Source organism: Sus scrofa, chromosome 15 (genome assembly GCF_000003025.6).
Source record: "Sus scrofa isolate TJ Tabasco breed Duroc chromosome 15, Sscrofa11.1, whole genome shotgun sequence".
Taxonomy (NCBI): domain Eukaryota; kingdom Metazoa; phylum Chordata; class Mammalia; order Artiodactyla; family Suidae; genus Sus; species Sus scrofa.
In genome coordinates this window covers 63353443-63372972 of record NC_010457.5, presented here as the reverse complement: position 1 = coordinate 63372972, position 19530 = coordinate 63353443, and the positions used below count along the sequence as shown (strand labels likewise).

At 38.5% G+C, this 19530-nt stretch overlaps 1 long non-coding RNA gene across 1 annotated transcript in view; it reads left to right on the top strand.

Annotated features, from left to right (window-relative positions):
* LOC110257064 overlaps nt 4263-19530 on the top strand; it is a 245680-nt gene continuing 230412 nt past the window's right edge. The window contains exons 1-2 of the long non-coding RNA XR_002339238.1: nt 4263-4406; nt 15112-15252. This is a non-coding gene — a long non-coding RNA (uncharacterized LOC110257064). The remainder of the gene's footprint in view (nt 4407-15111; nt 15253-19530) is intronic.

Here is a 19530-nt window from a genome sequence, read left to right as displayed (position 1 = left end):
TGGCTAGCTCTGACTATCCTGAGGGATTTAGTGTAGTTTGTTTTCCAATCAGATCACTTGGAACTAGGCTTCTCCTTATTCCTGTCCAGAAATAATTTTTTGGGGGGGCATTAATGGAATCTTGTCATTCTGGCAATTTTTGTCAGGTAGGTGATAGAACACACTTTTAACTAAATATTTGGTATGTTTTAATATTAAAGACTCAAATGCTAGCTAAAGTAATTTCATTATAACTTCCAAAGAAAGATTTCATATCACATGTGCTCATGTAATCATGGGCCGAACTTCAAAATCCACCTCTATTCCATTTTAACTTAATATGTTCTCTTTGGCATTTTCACATGCTTTAGAAGTCTATTTCCCAGATCTGCTCTTTCATCTGGAACTAAGATTCTTATTAAGAAACAGTGCCATAGACCTACCATTGGAAAACATCCCTCTTCAGGGCGTAACTTGGCATTTATAGACTCATGCAGAGCAACAGGATGTGACAATTGAGGACAATAAAACAATGGTATGTATTGTACTACAATAGAGTTTGACATGATAAAAGCAATTTGAAGGGCCAAATGTAATTTGCCAAGGCACTTGTTCTCTAAGGAGTCACCACTGACTTTCCTGATACACTGGTAATGTGTTTAAATAAAGCAAGAAATTAAGTCTTTAATTTTTTCCCTCTTTACTTTAAAATGCAGTAACTGGTTAAGAGTTTTCAATTTTTCTTTTCTTTTCTTTTCTTTTCCTTCCTTCCTTCCTTTCTTTTTCTTTCTTTCTTTTCTTTCTTTTGCCTTTTTAGGGCCATACCCTCGGCATATGGAGGTTCTCAGGCTAGGGGTCTGATCAGAGCTACACCTGCTGGCCTATGCCACAGCCATAGCAAGGCCAGATCCCAGCCGCCTCTGTGACCCACACCACAGCTTACGGCAAGGCTGGATCCTTAACCCACTGAGCGAGGCCAGGGATTGAACCTGCAACCTCATGGTTCCTAGTTGGATTTGTTTCTGCTATGCCACAATTTCTTAATTTGTAGAAAAATGGACACAAGTTAGTCCATAGTTACAGAGTATAAATTTCAGTGGGTTAGCTTATTACCCCGAGTATTAATTATTTTGAAAGCAAACCAGGATCTTAAATGAATGAAGGAAACACATGGGGAAAAAAAATGTCTTCCCAATGGTGGGAATATATGCAAGAAAAAAAAACAGAGTTAAAGTGATTATGTAAATATCCCTAATGCCTGTAATGCACCTTTCAAACTTTGTCACTTATTTCAAGACCTCAGTCTATGCTTTCTGCATCCCCCAACTCTGCTTCCTCTGCAAATTACCTTACACCTTCCATCTCAAGCTTCCTCAATTTTATACTCTCGAAGTCTGTCTTACATTTCCTTCCACTCTTTTGGTTCTGAGGAACAAGTGTTCTCATGCACCCCTCAGCGCTGCACCCCCCCAACCCCCTGTATTTTAATCTTCAAGTCATATTTAGTACATCTGCCAGGACACTGGCCCATTTAACTTGTTTTCAGTCATCTTAACCCAAGTTTTTCAAGCTACTTTGTCTTTTTTCTCACTCCCATCTTGAAGTTTGCAATCTTTGTTTCCTCACCATTCAATAATTCTTTAATCTTTTGAAAATAAAGTTCTCTCTGGAAGCAGCCTAGGTTTTTCACACACCTGTTAATCATTCTGTTTCATACATTTTCCTCTTCTAACTTTCCAAAAGGAGGTGGTTTCCAAGTTTCAGTCCTTCATCATCAGTTTCCCTGCTTCTCCATATTGGCAATATTAGGTACACTCAACTCTTTCTTTTCCTTCCCTTCCTTTCTTCCTTTCTTCCTCCCTCCTTCCCTCCCTCCCTCCCTCTCTCCCTCCCTTCCTTCCTTCCTTCCTTCCTTCCTTCCTTCGTCTTTTTAGGGTCAAACCTGCGGCATAGGGAAGTTCCCAGGCTAGGAGTCAAATAGGAGCTGTAGCTGCCAGCTTTCTCCACCTCCACAGCAGCACCTGATCCAAGCAGCATCTGCAATGACCTGCATTGCGGCTCAGGGCAATGCAGGATCCTTACCCAACGAGTTGGGCTAGGAATTGAACCTGCATCCTCATGCATACTAGTCGGGTTCAGCACCGCTGAGCCACAACAGGAACTCCAGGTACACTCAACTCTTACCTCAAGGAGGATAATTAGTGATGATGTTATTGTCACATTTTTTTTTTTTAACCTTTGTGGAGATTCTGCTTTATACTGTTAACTGCCTGCTGCCAATCCAGTGCAGCATGTTCCAAACAAAAATTGTGTTCCTGCTGTGGCACAGTGGGTTAAGAATCTTGACTGCAGTGGCTCGGGTCACTGAGGAGGCATGGGTTCTATCTCTGGCCTAGCACAGTGTATTAAAGAATCTGGCCTTGCCACAGCTGCAGTGTGGCTCAGATTCACTCCCTGGCCCAGGAACTTCCATGTGCCGTGGTGGGGTCAAAAAAAAAAAAAAAAAACCTAAAAAAAAAAATGCAGTTTTTTTCCTAACCATTTCCCCAAACTTTCTCATAGTCCTGACTCCCTCAGTTTCTATATGCAGTCACTTGTTAAGTTCTCAACAGTTTCACAGCCTCTCTCCCATTACCCCCTTCAACTCCCAGTGCAGTCTCTCTTTTTTTATGATTTTTATTTTTTCCATTATAGTTGATTTAAAGTGTTCTGTCAATTTCTACTGTACAGCAGCAAAGTGACCCACTCATATATATATATAGATATACACACACACACACTTTTTTTTCTCTCACATTATCCTCCATCATGTTCCATTGCAAGTGACTAGATATAGTTCCCTGTGCTTTACAGCAGGATCTCATTGCTTACCCATTCCTCAGTGCAAAATGAAAATTTGTACTATTTTACTAGTTTGCTAGATAATCTTTCTGTTTTCTGTATTCTTTTCCTTCCAATTAAATTTTTTTTTTTGTCTTTTTGCCTTTTCTAGGGCCGCACCCGAGGCATATGGAGGTTCCCAGGCTAAGGGTCTAATCAGAGCTGTAGCCACTGGCCTAAGCCAGAGCCACAGCAATGTGAGATCCAAGCCACGTTTGCAACCTACACCACAGCTCACGGCAATGCTGGATCCTTAACCCACTGAGCAAGGCCAGGGATCGAACCCGAAACCTCAAGGTTCCTAGTCAGATTTGTTAACCACTGCGCCGTGATGGGAACTCCTCCAATTAATTTTTTTTACTCTTGTCAATTAGATCACTAAATTATTGTTTCACATTAAAGGTTTTGACAGACCTTTGTTACACACTGAGTGTAACTGAAAACCCCTTAGCTTGGCATTGAAATTGTCCTTTCTTGCTGCAGTGGGAGAGAATAATACTTCCTAAGTGTCCTTAGATGATTAAATGACCCACCATGAAATCAGGAAAACAAAATGTGTTGACTGGGATTATTTACTCTCCTTACTTATGTGCCATGGTTGTCATAATTCTCTTTGAAATACTTTATAAAACCATTGGTTATAGAGTTTTGTTTGGAACTGATGTCAGTTTGGTAGACCTCTTCATTGTTTATCAGTTTAGTTGACAAGTTTTCTTATTATTTACCCTCAACCACAGTTGCATTTTATTGCTATAGTAACCATTTAAATTCCTTTTTTAGTAGAAAAACAAAGCATTCTTTGCTGTAGTTGGATGGTTGTCTTCATTTGAAACGGAAACCACAGCTGAAATATTGTATTAACCATTATGTAAGTAATGTACGATTTCAGATTTTAATCAGATAATTTTTCTATCAGTTAGAATAAATTATGGTTTAGGTAACTGCCATACTGGCATTTAAAAATCCATTAATTCAAAACTGGTAATATGTTTCTATATGCATACAACTTTCATCCCCTGTTTATTTAGAAAACAAGCACTTATGGAGTTCATTTAGAAAAGATAATAATCTTTGTTATTTCAACCAATTTTGCACCTTCCTAACCACTAAATTTCCTAACCAGACAAAATTAGAAATATAGCCTGGAAAGGAATTTACTTGAAGTATGTAATTCACTATGCTTTTTGGTAAATGGATTGGGATTTTTGTTTCAAGCTGTCACTCTTTGAAAATGTATTTGTCCCAGGCAGGGTTGCTGATGTCACAATTAGGAGTTTACATCCTGGGAGAGGTTTTCAGTTGAAGCTGGGGTGTATCCGATTCAGCCCTGAGGCAGAAAAACTGGACAAAGCAGTTTTTTTCCCCCTTCCCCTTTATAGAGTGTGTGATTTGTGCAACAGCTTTGGCTTGGCAAATAGGGAAGTGTCAGCGCTAAATCAGCTTTACTCTAAGGGCACGGTACGCCTGTGTTTCTCAACCGAGTGATACCCAAATCCAGGACCATTTTACTTCAAGTGGAATACACACACAGAGCAAACATTCTCAAGGTCAGTCTATGTGTTCTTTATTTTTCCACTGTAAGAACCATTTTTTCTTGTTCAGAAAGAGGCAGAGAACTCATTCATGCTTCAGAACAGTAAACTCCATGGAAAAAAAGTGTTCAAAGAACCACTTCTTTTTAAAAAGAAGGTGTTATGTAATCAGTGTTTATGGAACAATCAAATATGGGGGCTGGCAGCCTAGGTTTACCTTTCTGAGCACATGGTTGGCAGTCTATTTGTGGGATGGCCAGATTTCTATGGCATAAGGCAGTGAACAATTGAAGCAAGTACCTATATATTTGAAGCAATATTCCTTGATTTACCTATAATTATAGTATTTCAAGCAGTAGTAGGGTTGAGGGCTGAGTCATTTGGATTATTCTTTCCTTTTCTATTTTATTTTGGTGGAATAAGTAACAGCTAAATGATGTGCTTTTTTGAGATGTGTGTACATATATGTCATTGTTATTATTATTATTTTCACAATTTTGCAGTTCCACACAGCTTACTCTTGTATTAAACTAGATTCAACAACTTGATAAAGAAGACCTGAATTGTCCAGATGCCTGTTTTGGAATGGAGGAGTGTGGATTTTTCTTTTCACTCTATCTCATGCTATTAGAGACAGAGTCACAGTGACAAATGGCTAGGTCTTTTACAGGCACAGGCTCAGTCAATACCTCTGGATCCCTCCCCCACCCCCAATTCTCAGTCATGAATGCTGTCCTATTGTTTCTTTTCAGCTTGTGACACTTCACATCTCTTACCATTTTCCCCTTAGTTTTATATAAATTATGTGTGGATAATGGAATGAAATGGTTTCCATGGAGCTGAACAAATATAGGTCATAGCGTAAGGAACTCTTGAAGTACACAGGTGAATTTGCATATATTTTTAATTATTCAGTTCTATAAGTAGGATGGGAACTGTGAACAAAGTTGAGCTTTCTCTCATTTCATATATATATATACACATTAAAAACTGAAACTACACAAAAAAAGTAAAACTTAGTAGATGGAAAATCAGATGGAAAATCTTTTTAAAATATATTTTTATTACCCAAGTTGTTCTTGTTGTAGTGCCTTGGGTTAAGGATCCAGTGTTGCCACAGCTGTGGCATAGGTTGAAGCTGTGGCTCAGATTTGATCCCTCACCAGGGAACTTCCATATGTCCCAGCAGTGGCTACACACACACACACACACACACACACATATGCATTTATTACCTACTAACTTTCTGCTTACTTTTTGGTGCATCAGGTTGTAAATTTATCTGTGCACTTGTCTCTTTAAGCCTCCCATATATCTAGACTACTCCCCTTTATTTATTTATACATTAATTAAGTCATTCAATAAATATATAAGCTTTGGACTCAGATGGACCTGGAGTTGAATCCTAGTTCCACTCCACGCTAACTTTCATTCAGGAGGAAATTTAGTGAAACTTGCCCAGTGTGAATTTCTTCATAGGTGAGGTTGTGATGATTATACTACCTTACAAGGTTGCTGTGATGCAGAATGATATGTGTATATAAACTCCTTGATCCAAGGCCTGGTGCCTAACATGAGCTATAGTGGCCATGAGAAGGTGACTTGAAGACTTCCAGTTACAAGGAGCATGACCAAGAACATCAGCTTCTGTGATCTGAAATCCAGCAAAGCATTGACAATGAGGCCATGTGTAGGCTGCCTCTAGCCAATGACTGGGTGAATCAAGAAGAGTGAGGAAGGTTCATTCCTGGAAGATAGGAGCCTCCTCAGCATAGTCACTTTGACTCGAGGACATCTTGATGACCTTGGCCTTGTTGAGCCTTCCTTACATGGCAGGGCAGTCTAGGACACTTCCACCCAACCTTGTTTCCTTCTCTTTTACTTGCATTGTGGTCTGAAGACTCCCCCGGCCTTTCTTGGCTCCCTCCTCACATTCTTTCACAGCTGTCTGTGAAATCTTTTGCATCTTGGTGTATGCTTTTCAGAGCACCCACACTAACACAGATATTCACTAATGATAGTTGTTCAAAGACTATATTTATTACCTACTTGTTCAAAACATTATTTGGACTCAGTCCATGATGGAAAGTTGAATTAAGCATATTTCATTATTTCAAGGAAGTGGGAACATGATATTTTGATGCATGGCGTTGCAAAGCTAAAAGATAAATACTGAAATTTTTTACCTCCTAGATGAAAAGTGCCATAAAAATTAATGATGGACAAAATAAAATTAAAGGCCACCTTTTAAAATAATGTCATTCAGAAATGTGACACCAATGCATTTCTAGTCTCCTAATTTAACTTTATTCTAGCCTAATTCCTCAGACAAATGTTTATGAAGTAAATTTGCAATGAGGGATTTGTAATGAGGGAGTTCAGCTTGGGTTTAAGTTAGTCCAAAATATGCTATATATTTTGGTAATCAGTTTTACCAGAACCATGAGAATGTTGGTAGTGGAAAGAGAAAGACATTTGGATTAATTTGACTTCTCCCATTTATTCTGACCTTGGGTCTGTTGCAGGAACTTTTATCTCTTATTTGTTGAGTTAAATTTGAACTAGATGAACAAAAAGGCCCATACCCTTTGATCTTCTGGGTTCAGTAGTTCCACATCTTTTCAGATATATTGATACAGTGATGATTAGAGTATCAAGATACCTCATTTTATTAAAGCTTCCGTAAGTGAACTGACCACCCCCACTGTTAAAGTTTGGAGAGGGTTTTCTGAAAGAGAAATTATCTCTCTTTTTCCCTTCTTACTGTCTCGACAAGTTATGTGTGTGTATATATATATATATATATATAGGCATGGATATGCATATGTTTTGGGAGTATTTTGTTTTTAGTTTGATAGACAAAAATCATTGCATACTGCCCTTAAACTTGGGTGATGTTTTAGTTTTTTTAAAGTATAGTTGATATACAATATTCTATTAATTTCAGGTGTACAGCATAGTGATTCAATTTTACATACATATATTTTTTCAGATTCTTTTCCATTATAGGTTATTACACATATTTACTAGAGTTCCATGTGCTATTCAGTACATCCTTATTTATTTTTTTAAATGTCGTGGTGTGTTTGTGTTAACCCATACTCCTAATTGATCTCTCCCCCTTCCCTTTTATAACCATAAATTTGTTTTCTATATCTGTGAGACTGTTTCTGTTTTGTAAATAATTTCACTTGTATTTTTTTTTTAGATTCCACATGTAAGTGATATGATATTTTACTTTAACTTGTTTTACTCAGTATGATAATCTCTAGGTCCATCTGTGATGTATAAATTTTTAATAATTATTTTTTAAAACTTATAGAGCATCGTAGACAAAAATCATTAATTCTCACTCTCCCAGGCAATGTAAGAGGGAGGTATTTGTTATTATAATAATTTTATAGATTAAGATCTTAATAAACCCAAATTTCAATAGCTTTTTCAGGTTCAGAAATAGATCTGACACATGCTGATTTCCAATTTTCACTTGACTCTACAGATATTTCTTATAATTGAGGAAAATTGTGTTAACACACCCAAATATCTTGAATTTTTTCCTTCCATCACAATTCTGTATACCGCAGAAGGGCACTAGTAGTTTGATAGTGAATACACATATTAAAGGGGTGGATTAATGAGAATTATCATCCATAATGTGAAATAACTCAGTTATTACAATCAGCAGTGATCCTTCTTTTTCCATACCAAAGTCAATAAATAGACTTTTAGTACACTCATGTTTGAGGCAGAAAGCTTCCGATTTTCATAACTTTCTTACCTTCCTCCACAACTCTGAGGTAATGTTATGCATCAACTCTGAGGTTGCTCTTGGTCTTTTGGCTATTCAGGACTGCTGAGTCTGGGACTTGAGTATATTTCAGCCTAATCTTCCCCAGCACATTCTCTTTCAACCTACGGCCCTAGACTAACTGTCTGCTTCTGTCTTCCATCATCATCTTTGTAGACTCTACTTGGGTTCCTTCACTATAGCCAGAAAATTTTAAAACTAAATATTAAAGATGTGTATCTCCCAAGTCCTCTTCCTACTTCTGCTGGTCGTGCTGTCATATGAAGTATCTATGGGCTGACCCTATCCCCACGGCATGGCATAAATATGAACTTGGGGAATCTTCCTCTCAACAAATCATTTGTGTAATTCTGAGTTCTTAAATATGTCAACAAAGTTTTTTTTTTTTTTTTTCCCAATGAATGTATAAAACAAGAAGTACATCTGAGGTGCTACCAGCCCAATTCTGGTATGATATTGTTTCTTATTCCTTAAGCCTGTGCTGTCATCTTAGAACTTGTGAATATATTTTTCCTAAAGCTCTTATATTGACTTAAAGTTTCTAGATTCTCTGTGCTTTTATGCTCAATAAATCCCTTAATTTTTCTCCTATAAATATGCAGGCAGAAAAACGATAAGGCTAGTCTTTCTCAATTTTATGTTCTCTTCTGTAAATATTGCTTAAACTTTCGTCAGCTGCTCTTGCTTGAATTATGTGAGATGAAGTTTGATTTTTCGCAAAATTGCACGAGTCATTGTCTAAACAGGTTCTGAAATTCCACATAGAAATATAACTTCGGGGGCTTTCCCACCTGAGGGGCGAGGACTTAGAGGAGTATGGATGTCTGGCCACTTATCCAGTTACCAACTTAAACCTTTCTCTGAATATCCACAGATCAGCTTTTGGGATATTCCAGAGGGAAAAGAAGCTTCTGTGGCCGAATCATTTTAGGAAGTGCTGCATATTTGAACTCTTCCTGTCTTTGTTCTTCAGGTGGACCTGACCTTAAACCTTGATCAGAAAAATTGTCCATAGCCTATTTTCTACAATATTGGGAGAGAAGTGTCCATGGGCTCTTTTTGTCATATATCCCAGCATTTTAGAAAACTTTCGGAGCTCCCCTCGTGGCGCAGTGGTTAACGAATCCGACTAGGAACCATGAGGTTGCGGGTTCGGTGCCTGCCCTTGCTCAGTGGGTTCATGATCCGGCGTTGCCGTGAGCTGTGGTGTAGGTTGCAGACGCGGCTCGGATCCCGCGTTGCTGTGGCTCTGGCGTAGGCCAGTGGCTACAGCTCCGATTCGACCCCTGGCCTGGGAACCTCCACATGCTGCGGGAGTGGCCCAAAGAAATAGCAAAAAGACAAAAAAAAAAAAAAAAAAGAAAACTTGCTACCCAGAAATGCTAACATCTTGCATCTAAATTTTGGAGCCTATAGTTGACTCTAATTTGCCATTGATCAAATGCTGTTGTTTAGCTTGTTACTTTCTTGAGGGAATAGGAAGCATCTTTATGCAACTATGTGACACATTGACATGTATTAAATATGTGAGTTATATTAGTACTTCCATAAATACATTGGTGCCAAACAAATAAAAAGCAGAATATTCTTGTTACATAGGTAGCTGCCTGGGTAAGAGGAAAGGCTAACATCTTTTTTGTAAAGACCCCATTAGTGTGTTAGCTCTTAATCTTGGCTTGTATAATAGAATCACTTGAAGTGCTTTAAAAGAATTGTGATGCCCTGGTGTCACTGCAAACTAATTAAATCAGACTCTCCAAGGAGTGAAGGAATATGGAACCCAGGCATCATCATTAAAAGTCCTCAGAAATGCTGATATATGGCCAGAGCTGGGAACCACTAGTTAGACAAATGTCAACTTAAGTCTAATGATTTTCTTTATGAGTGTAGGTTGGTGCTGAATAGTTGGGTTTCGTGGCTTGTGGGTCACCTCCTGAAGAAATGCTTTGGGCTCCTGGGACTTTAATTCTACAAAGTACACCTTGGGGTATGAAACAACCTCTGTGTGTGCTGCCAAAGAGCTGACCTGACCAGTTGGTTAAGGCAATTCAAGGGCAAACAAAAGCCTGTGATTGCCCCAAAGGAACTGTGAGCTTCAGGTTCCCAGGAATGGAGTGAAACCAGGTTACACTCCCAGAAGCTTTAGTGTAGGAACAGAAAGTCAAGAAAAACAACAACAACAACAAAACCAAACATGGGTCAGCTCCTCCCCTTCTTTCACATACTTTCAGATACCACTTTCTATAACCTTGGGGTCCAGGACACTCATTTATTTCTTATGAACCCCCTCTGCAGTTAAATCTCACCTAAATCTTGAACTTGAAGGTATGGTATGCCAACGTAAATTATTAACAACAATATAATGAGTTTACATGGAAAAAATTAAAAACAGAAAAAGACCAGGCTAAACCAAACCAAACCAAAACCTTTGTAATCTATTAAACCTGAGTAGTAAATATTTGGATGAATAAGCAGATGGGTAGTTTACATCAGAATCATTCCCAATGAAATCACTGCCATGAACATATGGGTGCATGTATCTTTTTCAATGAAATTTTTGTCTGGATATATGTCCAGGAGTGGGATTGCTGGGTCATATGGTAGTTTTATATTTAGTTTTCTGAGGTACTTCCTTACTGTTTTTCATAGTGGTTGTACCAATTTACATTCCCACCAACAGTGTAAGAGGGTTCCCTTTTCTCCACACCCTCTCTAGTATTTGTTATTTGTTGACTTGTTAATGATAGCCACTCTAACTGGTGTGAGCTGGTATCTCATTGTAGTTTTTATTTTTATAATTTCTCTAATAATTAGTGACGTTGAGGATTTTTTCATGTGCTCACTGGCCATCTGTATGTCTTATTTGGTAAAATGTCTATTTAGCACAGCACTATTCACAATAGCTAAGACATGGATACAACCTAAATGCCCATCGACAGATGAATGGATCAGAAAGATATGGTACATATATACATTGGGATACTACTTAGCCATAAAAAAGGACAAAATAATGCCATTTGCAGCAATATGGGTGGAACTAGAGACTCCCATACTGAGTGAAGTAGGTCAGAAAGAGACAGACACGACATGATATCACCTATATGTGGAGACTAAAATATGGCACAAATGACCTACCTACAAAACAGAAAATATCACGGACATGTAGGATAGACTCATGATTTCTGGGGGAGGCGGAGAGGGAGTGGGATGGATTTGGAGTCTGGGGTTAGTAGATGAAAACTCTTGCATCTGGAGTGGATGAGGAATGAGATCCTTCTGTATAGCTCAGGGAACTATATATCTAATCACTTGTGATAGTACATAATGGAAGATAATGTAAGAAAAAGAATGTATACATATGTATGACTGGGTCACTTTGCTGTACAGCAGAAATTGACAGAACATTGTAAATAAATCATAATGAAATGAAAATAAAAAAGAAAATCACTGCCTTTCCTTCTTCCCATGTTGTTGATTCCTTTCTCAGGGCTGGAGCTTGGTTCTGATCCTGTGGGACCAGCTTATCTTAGTGCGTCTCTAGGACCTGTTAGTGTACTGTCCATCCTCTCCCACCCCCAAGGGCAAACACCCAGGTCACATGGCAGAGGAAGCTGACTGATATGCTTAGATTCTGATCTCAGTCCCCAGAAAGCCTGGATGGCTTTGGGGTGGCAGACGCCAGAGGGCAGCCTCCTCTGGTACCTCAGCATGTACTGCAAATGTGATCACTTGCTACGTGTCCCATGACATGAAAAGTTTGGGAGGTATATGTTTTCATGTCCAAAATTGGATTATTTTTCTACTTAGCAAATTCTATCTATTAGAAAACAAAACTCTACATTTCAATTTATCATTTAAACCTTGACATGCATGTGTTGGCCCATAATGAGACCTGATTGCTATGAATGAATTTCTTTTAAACAGTTCTCAGGAAATTTATGTTTTTCAAATCCTGAATGTTACTGACGTTTTCGAGTCCCCCCCCCCCCCCCCAAGTCCTTTTGCTAGGTGTTACTCACATGGAGAGGAGGAGATGGAGTAGAGTTCTGAAGCAAAGGAAAACTTTATTCTTCGATCAAAGAATGGAGAGCTGTGAGTTTCAGCTCCAGAGAGTGCTCCCCTAGTTAGCGGTGGAGGTGGGCGGGCGCAGCTTTACTGGGCTGTTGTCAGCGGGAATGGTGGGTGGAGCTTCCTCTGGTTAGCGCAGGCGCAGCTGTGCTGCTCCGTCTCAGGCTCTGGCTCAAGATCCTCGTGCTAGAGTAGCATCTCAGCACACGCCTCACCACACGCCTGCCTGGTCGCCACATCCAGCTGAGGTGTCCCGCGCAGCGCTTCTGCTCACGGTCCAATGAGTTGAGGTGTAGGTGCTGCTGTTTTGCACCGGGAACTCTGGTCTGAAGGGCTGAGGCCTCTGCACGCGGCACCCAATTAACAAGTGCAGCTAGACTGAGCACAATGGAAAAAAAGGTTAGAGTTTATTTTATTACCCAGATTCAATTTTAATTTCCCGGAAATTGTTAATGGGCTTTGCCGAGGACAAGTCCTCAGAAAAAGATTAGTCCAGAATTCAGGAAAACAAGAGAATGCATTATAATTTTCCTGTGAGAACAACAGCTAGGTAATCAGGAGGTTCCAGGTTTGAAGGAATTAACTGATGTTAAGTCAAAAACAAGAGCAGGAAATACTGACAAGGGAGTTGAGGACTCCAGACAGCAGAACTGGAACTAGGAGAAGTGGTCACCATTTCATCAGTCAGTCTTGTAGGTAGCTGTTGCTTGGTTTTAGGGTGTGTTTATTGCTCTACTGCTGACACAGCCATTCTTGCAAATAAAACACATATTAATGTTTATGCACATAGTATATTTTACATAAGTCCTGTGAGTGCTCTTCCATGTGATAAGTTTTGGAAGAAAAGTGATTCAAATAGTACCTATTTGACTACTCCTGGAGTTTTCCAGTATTTAATATTTGCTGGAGGCTATAGTTCTAAGTACTTTAACAGAAAAAGTACAAAGAAAAAAAAGAAGTGAATTCAGTAATCTGACAGGTGAAATACCAATCTACAATCTAAATAGCAATATCAATAGCAATATCAATTTCAAGAGCCAAACCAAAATCAGAGCAAGCAGATAAAATATTTTGGTCATTAAAAAAATGGATTAGTGTGTATCAAGTTATTTGCACCCAAATATCCAGCTTGAATGTCCTTTTGGATGCATTCTGAACAATGCAAAATGAAAGAAGCTTTTCTACATCTGGAATATATGTCATGGAACAAATGTTATGACTATTTGATATGGGCACTAATGGTTTCTGTGTTTAGAATTTCATTTTAAGAGTAATAACTTTTAAATCTTTATGGCATTGTCTTTTAATTTTTAAAATAGTTTTTAATTGGCATTTTTGTACTAATGATTTCTTCTGTATTTTCAGTTATCAAATATTTATATCATAAAAATCATTTTTATGTTAGTGAATTTTAATATATATTGTTTATAATATTAACAAACCATGAATTTATTATTTATTACTGACTTTTTTTTTTTGTCTTTTTGCCTTTTCTAGGGCCGCTCCTGTGGCATATGGAGGTTTCCAGGCTAGGGGTCTAATCGGAGCTGTAGCAACTGGCCTGCACCAGAGCCACAGCAGCGTGGGACCCGAGCCGTGTCTGCAACCTATACCACAGCTCATGGCAACGCCGGAACCCTAACCCACTGAGCAAGGCCAGGGACCGAACCTGCAACCTAGTCGGATTTGTTAACCACTGCGCCACGACGGGAACTCCCATGTATTACTGACTTTTGACTAGAAAACCTGTGAAAATTTAGTAGAAAACCTCTATCAGAAAAATGATTTGTTGTTTATTATTATTAAGGTCACTTCATTTTTATTTTTAAATATAAAATGTTACCAAAAATACAGAATGCTTTGATTTGGGGAATTTCAGAGAATTTCTTGTGTCCTAATTCTGGAGATTAATATCAGAAATACGCAAGACTAAGATATAAAACAGAGATATCCTGGGGACCAGTATCAGGGAAAGAGAAGATCAGCATGAAGCCTAGGAGGCAGAAGAGTTGGGAGGTTAAGCCAAGTTCAATTACAGGGTGTCAGGACAAAAGACACCAGGAGCAGAATGGCGTGGATACCAGAATTGGAATCCTGAAGACACATCAAAGTCAGGAAACATCAGAGGCAAATGAGGGGGCAGAAGAAAGGGAGTTAAAAAGGAAACTAATTCCAGGGGTCAACATCTTCTGGAATCAAGATTGCTTTATAATGCCTGAGCTTGGATCTCTGTGGTCCCTGAAGCTAGAGATTTTAAAGGAACAGCCAGTGTTGCTTCCTTCAGAATTTAAGGATTTAAGGACATGCATTTGATAAATTCACCTTTTGGAAATTGATCAATGGAGAATGGTGATAGGAAAGAAATCTATTTCTGTAATCAGAACTCTTCTTACACTTCTATTTATTATTTATGCATAACTGATCTTTCCCTTTCCTAATTTATAAGGGGAAGACTGGAGGGGTGGTGCATAGGAAGATAGAGAAGAGAGGAAGAAAGGATGGGGGAGAAGGAGATAGGTGAAAGTGGAGTCATTTTTAATCTGGGGAAGAGAGAAAGTTGAGGTTTTTTTAATCCCTATTTTCTTCCCATAGGAGCAAAGGAAAGGGAAGTATTTTTCATCCAAGTTTAGTGAGGGACCTTCAATATAATTACTTGTAGAAATTGAAGGTGCCTGCAACAAACTAAGGCATCCTGGTCCTTATCTAGACTTCTGCTAATCTGATTGGTGTGACTACTTGGGCAGGAGGAGAGGGGAGTTGGAGAGAAATGTCAGGCAGAGAGAAGCCTACAACCTGACTGTTTGGTGTGGCACTAATGTGGTTTGTTGCTCTGGATCTCTGCAGTCTTACAAAGTGGCCAGACCTCATCCAATTGGCTGAAGATCCACCTAAGAGGACTGAATGCGCGATCCTGCTGCAAGAAGCATGGTGGACGCCTACCCAGTGGGTTAGAAGAGGTTGAGCAACACAAGTCTTCCATACCAGGTATCAGTTGAAATGAGGATGGGCTGCACCCCAGCTATCTCAGGGCACTCACCTGTGCCCTGGGGAGCACCAGCGTTTGTGCATGGCCACACAGAAGGTTTCACGTAGCAAAATCAGCAGAGTAGATTCCAATTGCATGTTTAGGTTCTTTCCCCTTTTAAACGTATTTCTCCTAGGTAATCATAATCCATGGGTTATTTCGTTGTCACTTCAACTGTTTCAATTGCTCTGATCTTTTATAGTTCTTTAACACTGCCATGTTTCCTTTTGTGTCTAGGCTTTTACATTTATTGTTCCATTTGCTCAAAACGCTTTTCCTCCTGTTCAGTGACTCACTAACTCCTACTAATTCTTTCAAAGTTTCAGCTTAATGTTGCTCATTTAGGGAGCTCTTCCTTAAATTCCTAGGGGTTTTATCCTCCCATACTGTGCTTTCTTATTCTGAAATTCCTGCTTCCCCAAAAATGTGTCAGGAATAATACCTCTTATTCAAAATTGTACTCCAGGACCTACCACTGGGCTTAGTGGAGTATGAATAGTTAATGTATATCCTTGTCTGAACAAATGAAGGAAACTAACTATAGCCACAAAAGGAGGAATGAGAGAGGTAGATTCGTATTATGCATATCAATCAGTTCTGTACTTCGGACCATTTGCACTTGGAAGCATTGCTATGGCCTAATCAAAAGTCAGTTTTGTCTCTAGCTATTTACCCACAGGCAGTCAGGATTCATATATATCTACATTGACAATGTTGATTTTGATTGTTTTATTATTTTTGGCAAAGCTCAGGTGTGGGAAAGCAGTCATGGTTGTACCCAGGTAGGCCTTTCACAGAGACGGAGCTGGGGCGGTTTACAGAAGATGGTCTGAAGACTCTTAAGGAATCACTTATTTTAAAGATCTCTAACTTATTAGTCCATACTGTGCCAGAATTCCATAGCAATTGAAATACTCCTTTGAAAGTGAAGGTACACTAAAGAGAGATGCCTTCTGGGGGTGGGCGGTGAGGAGTAATGTGGAATATGAAACAGCTCTCCTTTGGTGGTCTTAGGTTCCTATGTCTGTCATCTTCTACTCAAGATCTATATCTCCTCTTCCAGTCTTGTAGGTCTTGCTTGTTGAGTACAACAGGAGGCCAAAGGCCACTGGGGAATCTTTAGTTTCTTTAGCAGGAGAGGAGGTGCATGGCCAAATGCATGGCATGTCATGGCATGGCATTTCTGAGTTTCCTGTTAGCTTTGAAAATCCACAGTTTCATCGAAAATGGGGCATTTTATTGAAATGAAACAGCCCTGGACTAGGAGTCAAAGACTGAGTGTTTTGTAATTAACAACCTTGGATGTCAGTTAATTTCGCCAAATTTTAGTTGCTTCCTCTGAAAATTAAGTGTTGTAATTTATGATGTCTTAGGCCTTTTCCAACCTTAACATTTAATAAATATTGATAATTATTCCCAATTATGGAAAATAAGGAAGAATAAACTTTGAAAATTCTCTTTTGTAATAATGCAATAATTTTACTTATGAGAAGGATAGGAAATGGGTAATAAATATATTAAAAAGGGAGAGAGACATTTATCTAGAACTTGCCAAAATATATTAAAGAAGAAATCTCCTGAACATGAATTTTTATTGAAATGTCCATCTTTCCTCTCTGGGAAATTGAAGGACCAAACACTTGAGAAAGATGATCCAAATAGCAAAGTTTCTGGCAGGTTAAGGGAAGGGGTGGGAGAACAAGATTACTTTTATGAGACGTATTTAAGAGAGAAATTCTAGATGACCTTGGCTTTGGCAAAATCTTCCCAGGCGATAAAGGTCATATGAATTTCTCCAATATATCTGTGAATGGATTGATGTGTTACTGCATTTCTATTACTCTGTGAGTGAACCTCACAAACTCCAGGTACTTTACTTCCATATTATGAGTTGAAAGGGATAAGAGGGATTAAGAAAAAGTAAGATTCCCATTTACTCTTTTGTAAAAATTTCAAACCAAGTTTGCTTCCACCATGTACAAAGAGGCATTAGGCAAGGGGCTTACTCTTTGTGTGAGAAGTTGCTGCATGCTGCAGAAATCTGTGGCTGGGCTCTCAAGATGGCCTATTGAAGGCCAGAGGTCTCCTTTCTCCTGAAATTCAAAGGTCTGGCTATAGGAGAGAAGCATGCAGGGAAGATTCCTCCACAAAAGGTCGAAGTTGGCCCCTCATCCGAGACAGATACCATCATAGGGCAACAGGGGGTCTCAAGATCAGTGGGTTGAATTTCCTGCCTCTCTTTAGGGGCCTTCACACTTACAAAAATTAATCCTTTTGATTGACTCTGTCTCCTAATCTTGAAGATAAGCTCAGAACATTTACCAGTTCTCAGCACTGCTTACCAGGCCAAGTCTTAGCACCAAATTATGAATTTTGTCATCAGTGACCTTTCCAACCTTCCCTTTTTACTTGCCCACTTGGTAACTCAAGTCCTCTGCCTTCCTTTTCCGTCAAAGTGTTTGGGATTGTTAAGGATTTAAAGCGATCAAATCATTTAATCTTTTCATTTTCAGAAGAGAAAACTAAGATCTAAAGAGGTTAGATGACTTCCCTAAAGATATGCTTTTAAATCCTCTTGGTGATTTCAATATAAGGCGTCTGAGTTACTGATGTTGGGGAATCATTATTAATTGGTTTCATATGTAGGTCACAAAAATTTTAATTTGGTACTGCTTATCATTTCCAGATATTCAAGTGTCAATGCAGGTATGTTTCAAGACAATTTAAATATGTATATTTATATATATATGTGTATATATATATATATATCATCTCCACATATCGTTCATTTTTTAAAACGTCTTAGCAAAATCTTTTGGGATATGAGTTCTTTGCCACTATTTTGAAAATAATTTTAAACTATGAAAGTAAAAATTGTCTTCCACTTAAAGAGTATAGATCTAAGAAAAAGGAGTAAACAAATTAAGTTTGTGAAACATTAACAAGACATTAGTGATTCAAATACTGTAGAGCGTGAACACAACTGTCAGGTGGACTTCTATAAAAAAAACTAGGTTACTTGCTTCTTGGGTAAGCATGTAGGTAAGACATCTCAGGGCTGGCATGCAAGGATGACTAGACTGGAAGGCAGAGGCATCTGGCCTAGGAATCCTAAAGTGCTATCAATCTTGCTCAAGACAGCTATTTCCATCTCCTCCACATTTTTTGTAACCCTGCTTGATGCAAAACGGTTCCCAGGAGGCTTCTACCTGCCAAATGAACTTCGGCTTTTCTATAGAACCACTGATGTGGGAAATCTTACAAATAAGCAACCTCAGCGGAATATTTTATCATTGACATATTGGCATCACCTTGTCCTTGTTCCCAATGTAAAGGTTTCGCTACCTGCTGAATTGGTCTTCTCAAGTTTATTTTGTCAACTCTGTCAGAGAGAGTTATGATGGATTTTTAGTGTGGAAAAGAAGTTGTTAGTCTTTCAGGTAAATGTTACATCTTTGGATATATTTTCCAATAAAATATTTTAGTGCTGAAGTAAACAAAATTGTGTAATTTTTGTGAACTTATTAGAAATCCTCCTAGATGTCAATGTTACTAATTTTATTAAAATAAACATTAAAACATTTTCTATAACTTAAAACATGGTCTTAACATACTGAGAAATCATAATTTAACATTAAAGGAAATATTAAACATCAGCAGAGTATCTGATTTTTTTTTAACAATTTAATGAATATTTTAGGAGTTCCCATCATGGCTCAGAGGTTAATGAACCCAACTAGCATCCATGAGGATGTGGGTTCGATCCCCGGCCTCGCTCAGTATGTTAAAGATATGGTGAGCTGTGGTGTAGGCTGGTGCTACAGCTCTGATTTGACCCCTAGCCTGGAAATCTCCACATGCCATGGGTGCAGCCCTAAAAAAAAAAAAAAAAAAAAAAGGCAAAAAAATTTAATGAATATTTTATACTTATTTTTAATATTCCTTTTTTAGAAACCAGCATATAAGTTGTTGGTTAATGTTATAATCCTCAATGGAGAACTAGACCACTCAGACTTCTTGCCTTTGCCATATTTGCTCTGAGTGTACTTTTCTCTTCCTAAACTCAGTGGTTTATTAGACGTAACTTCAAAGAAGAACCTCTTCTATTTGCTGTGCCTCCCATCAGCCATTTATATCATTTGAATAATCAGGTACACATTTTTAGAAGTCTTCTTTAAGGAGGTAATATTTCTTTTTTATGGAAAGTAGAACATGTGAAAAGACAAATGCATACAATG